This window comes from Octopus bimaculoides, chromosome 6, assembly GCF_001194135.2.
Source record: "Octopus bimaculoides isolate UCB-OBI-ISO-001 chromosome 6, ASM119413v2, whole genome shotgun sequence".
NCBI classification, from domain to species: domain Eukaryota; kingdom Metazoa; phylum Mollusca; class Cephalopoda; order Octopoda; family Octopodidae; genus Octopus; species Octopus bimaculoides.
In genome coordinates, this window is record NC_068986.1 from 56,131,448 (window position 1) to 56,137,537 (window position 6,090).

The following is a 6,090-nucleotide window of genomic DNA, read 5'->3' on the forward strand; positions in this document are numbered from 1 at the left end:
ATATATATATATATATACTGTAATTTTTGTATAATTATGTATTGTTAATATAACAATACATAAAGACGGGCCATCATTGATTGACGACAAAAACTCAGCTGCGAATACTCCGTATATTGTTTCTTTGTCTAATCACCCGTCCGTTAAGCTTTCGTATAGTTTCCCGTTTGCTCTGCTTTCGTCTAACTTCTTGTATTCTTTCTGTTCAACCCTCGATACATACATATATAATACATACATACACACATGCACACATACATACATACATACATACATACATACATACATATATACATGCGCATGCACACACACACGCACATACACATCCATATGCATACATATATAATTATGCATACACACACACACATATATGCATATACTATATATACTCTCAAAACTATAGATATATAATTATGTATACATATATACACTCTCATAATGATATATGTACACATATGGGTGTGTATGTATGTGTGTTTGTGCGAGCATGCGTGTGCGTGTGTGTGCGCGCGCATGTATGTATGTAATATGTATGTATGTATGTATGCATCGAGGGTTGAACAGAAAGAATACAACAAGAAGTTAGACGTAAGCAGAGCAATCGAGAAACTATACTAAAACTTAACGAACGGGAGATCAGACAAAGACACGATACGCAGAATATTCGTAGCTGAGTTTCCCTCGTAAGTCAATGATGCAAAACATCATAACAGTTTCACTCCAATTACCATTGATACTGTTCAATTTTGCTGGCGCCAGTGCCTTTTATTAAGCTACTGGGAAAAAGCTAGCGAATGTGTACTAAGGCAGAACCAAACAAGACATTGTATAAATACAGCAGACAAAGAATCATGCATTTATAACAGCACGAAGCCTACGGCTATATACAACAGAAAAAAAAATAATAATAATTATACATATACCACAAATACAACAGAAAGAGCTTTCTAGCTATCGCACGAACTTAGTTGGGTTGCGCAAAGAGGAAATAGAGAAAGTCCTAGAGTACAAAGCGGGAACCGAGGCTAGCAATGACCGGTCAAGTCGAAGGTAGGGCGAAAAAGAACAACACCGCCTTCCCGGACACCGGTCACGTGGTAGGCAATGGAGGCAAGCAGGGGCAGAAAGACAGGTAAGAGTCGAGAAAGAGATACAGTAGGAGTAGATGTGGAAAGAGATACACTAAGAGAGAGAGAGATGGGAAGATAGAGATAGAGAGAGAGAGAGAGAGAGAACGAAAAAGAAGTGCAGATGTATGTATGTATGTATGTATGTACGTATAAAAGAATCTGATCGGCTGCCAAGATCGTTAGAATGTTGGGCAAATGCCTTTCATATATGTTACAGCTCTGTGCGCTTAAATATCAAATTCTTCTTGAGATCAACTTCATCTTTCATCCCGCCAGGGTCAATAAATGAAGTACCTTTCAAGTACTTGAGTTACTTCTGCTCTCTCAGAATCGGTTTTGATGCTATGTTAGACAGAAAGGACCATATTCATATCATTTCAATTTCAAGTCAGCACAATTAGTTAATTCTTTCGAGGCTATGTTTTGGGGTCCTGAATTGGTAGCTTGAGTAATCTGACATTTACTCTTATCTCCGTTCATCACAATAATATCAGACTTCAAACCTGTGTTTCATTTAAATAGTAGTCTCAAATAACTTACGTTTGTCTCTGTCATCCAGAACATTATGTAGAATATGCTGGCATCGCTTATCAGTATTCAAAGCTTGGTTTGTGTTAGTCTCAACAGTGCTTCAGTTTCCCCATTTATAACACAACGGGAAAGCCAATTCCAAGATATTTTGGTCTTTATCTCAGATATTTGTATCCTAAAATGGCCATACAATAACTTCTTTTCTTCGTAGAAACTCGCTTCTTAAACTCTACTTCTTATCTTTCATTCTTCTTGGATCATTTCTCCTGAGATATATTGTGGGAGATATACATCAACTAAGATAGAAATCATTAATCCGCTTCTCTTTCTTGTCATATTCGGTATATTTCTTCTTCGAATTACGTGCTTGGTGTATAGACGATTATTATTTTTAGTGTTATTCTTTTTTGTTCGTATGTTTTATATCCTGCAGGACCTTGTCAGTCTACCAGATGGCTCACAACTATGCATAGTCATTGAGGACAGGAAGCTAAGGTATCACTTGTGTGTTGATACTAACTATTTCAAAGCTTTCTCCCCACAGCAAAAATGAGTGAATGAATTCCCCTTCCTGATCACACCTTCATCCCAGCAGCAGCAACGCCAACAAAAAAGAGCAGTGGCACTAACAGCAGCATGCGGTCACAACAGCAATAAGGACAGCAACTGCAATACTAAAACCAACAACCGCGAATGAAGCAGTAACAGTAGCAACAGTAGTAACAGAAACAACAGCAAACAATGGAAGCAACAGCAGTAAAAAAAACACCGCTCTCAATAGCCAGCACATCATCACCAACTACAGCAACTGAAAGCCCCAAACAACAATAGACCAAAAAGACCCCCAAGACATGCTCCTCCTTGCATTAGACCATTTGGACGTATCGTTTGGCGAAGGTGAGAGGGAATGAATCACATGGGAAAAAGAAACAAACAACGAAAAAAGCGACAAGGGACAAAAACACACCAAAATGAAAAACTGAAATATTCAAACGGACGAAGAAACACTTCCCAACAATGACACATCAACACTATTTCCATCAACATCTACAACAATAACACTAATACTACTACGCTTTCCAATCATCCCTCAAGACACCTGTTATTATAGGGTTTGTTCCAGTTTTCAGTCTCCTTATTCAGTTTGTCTCTGCTTTCAGGCTTTTATATTTGGATAATTCCTCCAAATCTTATAGCGATACGTTATCATCTTATAGCAATACATGATCAACAGATGGTCATGTTTCGCTTCTATGCAATTAATCCTTAATGCTCGGTCTTGTTTAGCTACTAACAAATTTTCTGTCTTCCTTTTCAGTTTGCTTTTCTGCAACCATAGCCATGTCTCACAACTATTATTTGCTGCAACTATCTTTGGGAATCTACCACGCAACGCCTTCTCCTGCCAGTCAGATAATTTCTGTTCTTTTTCCTGGTTTTTAACTTCGTTTGAGCTTTTGCTTTCCCGATGTCTTGCTGTGACTCTAGCAGCTTTTTATAAACTTTCTTCGCTATTACCTAGATAGCAGTCTATATCTACTCAAGCTAACTCCACGTAGTCTTCCTACTGATATCAACCCTCTTCCGCCTTCCTTTCTAGGTAGGTATAATCTTGCCCTTAGGTGGAGTCTTCTATTCATATTGAATTCCTTCCTAGTTCTTCTGTACGGCTTTGATACTTCAGTTTTTGTCAAATCTACAAAAGCTGTTGAGTATCTAAGTAATGATAATGCCCAAGTATTTACAGCCTTCATTAGATTCGGACTATATAAATTTGACTTCATTAGCTTCCCCACCCTTTTGATGTGCTCCTTCTCAATTTTTGTTTTCATTTCTATAGTCAGATTCTAATACTTCTAGATACTTATAATTCTCTCTTCTTTTCAATGATTTTAATGTCTGTCTATCTGGTAATTGGATGCCTTCGCTGTTGACTACCTGTCCCCTTCTCATGACTAATATTGCACACTTATTTATGCCAAATTCCATGCTTGTATGCCTTGGGAATGTGCTGTAGTTTGTTGTGGTGCTCTTATTTTCACTGTATTGAAAGAATTTTACGTAGGATGAGTGCGGTGCCTAGTAGTGCTATTTTCTGTATGTTATATATACTTGTAAGTCCTGGTGTTTTTGTTATGTTATTGTCCGAATGTTTTTTTATCATACCTAATGCGCCTACTATAATAGGATTTTTTTCTGTTTTTAGTCTCCACATTCGAGTTACCTCTATTTTGAAAGTTTCTCCGTTTCTTTTAGAGAAGCGTTGTTATCTGCTGGCATTGATACACTGATTAGAAAGCAATTTTTTCCTTGGTGATCTCTGACAACTATATCCGGCTTATTAGCTTTGATTTCTCTATTTGTGTATTGGCATATCTCAGAGTATAGCTGCTTTCTTATTTTCTGTAACCTTTTCTAGGATGTAATTATACCATGTTTTTTCTGTTGGCATAGCTTCCAGTGTATATAGGTCCCAACTCACTTGTATCTGTGAATATATTCCTTCTTAGCCAGAACTGGACAGTCAGAAGCAATAAGATTTATTGTTTCTTCCCCATCACCACATATTCTGTAGTTACTTGTTTTGTTCTGTAGTTATGTGTTTTTGGTGATTTCTGGTGGAAAGGCTTTGATCTTGTGTTGCAATTAAAAATCCTTCACTCTCTGCTTTGGGTCCTGAGCTTCTCAGCCATTGTTGGGATTTTGCTATGTCTATTTCTTTTCTGTTTAGCTTAACCCAGTATTTGCCATGTAGGGACTTTTCTTACCATCGTTTTATCATGATACATTGCTGTTCCAGTTTTAGTTTGGTTTCAATTGTTTTATAGCTTTTGTTGTTTCTTCTTTTTCTGCATAGTTGTTAGGTACAATGACTTCTCTTTTCCACTTGTCAGCTTCCTTAAAGACAGAAAGCAGTTTTTTGTTTTGTTCGTGTTTTGTGGCTATTTGCAACAGTTTTCTTTGCTTCTGAAGTAGGTATTTCTGTAATCCTATGGTGCTTATTTTGTAATAGTTTTCTAGCTGCATAAGGCCTCTACCACCATCGATACGTTGTGTATATAACCTCTTTATGTCAGATTTTAGGTGGTGCATCCTAAAACCTGTCATTATTTTTCTTGTTTTCCTGTCTATTTTGATTAGTTTATTTAGAGTCAAGTTAAGAATATTATAGCTGTAACTCATAACTGGGACAACTAGAGTGTTGATACCTATTTTCTTATTTTTCGCATTGAGCTCTGTTTTCAGTATTAATCTAACAGGTCTATAGTATTCCTTTCTTATATTTTCTTTCATTTGTGTGTGTTGTATCGTATCTAGTTCATTGATCCCTAAGTATTTGTATGTCTGGCATTGGTCTAATTCTCTTATTCCATTTGCTTTATCTAGTGTGATGTTGATACTCTTAACTAGCTTTCCTCTTTTCAAGGTTGCTTTGGCACATTTTTCTAATCCGAATTTCATATCTATTTCTTTAGTAAATCATGTACTGCCTGCAGTAATGTTTCCAGCTGTATATCATTTGCAGCATACAGTATTATAATTAGTAGGCGAAATGTTTAGCGGTATTTCGACTGCCGTTACGTTCTAAGTTCAAATTTCGCCAAGGTCAACTTTGCCTTTCATTCTTTCGGGGTCGATAAATTAAGAACCAGTCAAGTACTGGGGTCGATGTAATCGACTGTCTCCTCTCTTCAAACGCCAGGCCTTGTGCCTATAGTAGAAAGGATTATTATTAGTATTAGTATTTGATGAAAACTCACAGCTTATTTTGCTGGGTATGATGAAAAGTGTCAGCTGTCCACAGCCAGCAGACTAAGGTGACACTTGTTTGCTGCTCATACTTCAACAACACTACGAAGAATTCTTGCAGTTCCAGACAATGCTGATTTTTGTGGGCTTTCTACCTTCACACTTCTACCAATCTTTTTCAGCCATGTTGGTAGTTGAATGCTGATACTTCCATATGTGCCAATCACTATTGGTACCACGTCTACTCTCCTCATTGACCACAACCTTTGTATTTCCCATTTCAAATCGTCATAGTTGTTTATTATCTTCTTTCTCTTTGATCTTGTTGTCACTGGGACATGCTATGTCGATTATCATGCATGTTCTTTCTTTGTTATTCACCACAGCAATGTTCGGTTTCCGATGTCTTGTCAGGTGATCGTACAATTATTATTATTATTATTATTATTATTATTATTATTATTATTATTATTATTTTATGTTTGACTTTTGTTTTGCATTTGTACAAGTTGGATCCAAGTCTCACCCAGAGACCTCAAGAGACAACAAGTTAGAAGTTCATGTAGGTGTTATGCCTAGGGTACCATATATTTGGATTTGTACAGTTTTGTTCAAGTGAATGTTTAAGAAACCATAAGAAAATTATGTTTGCTTTAAAATTTGAGATCACATAGACAGT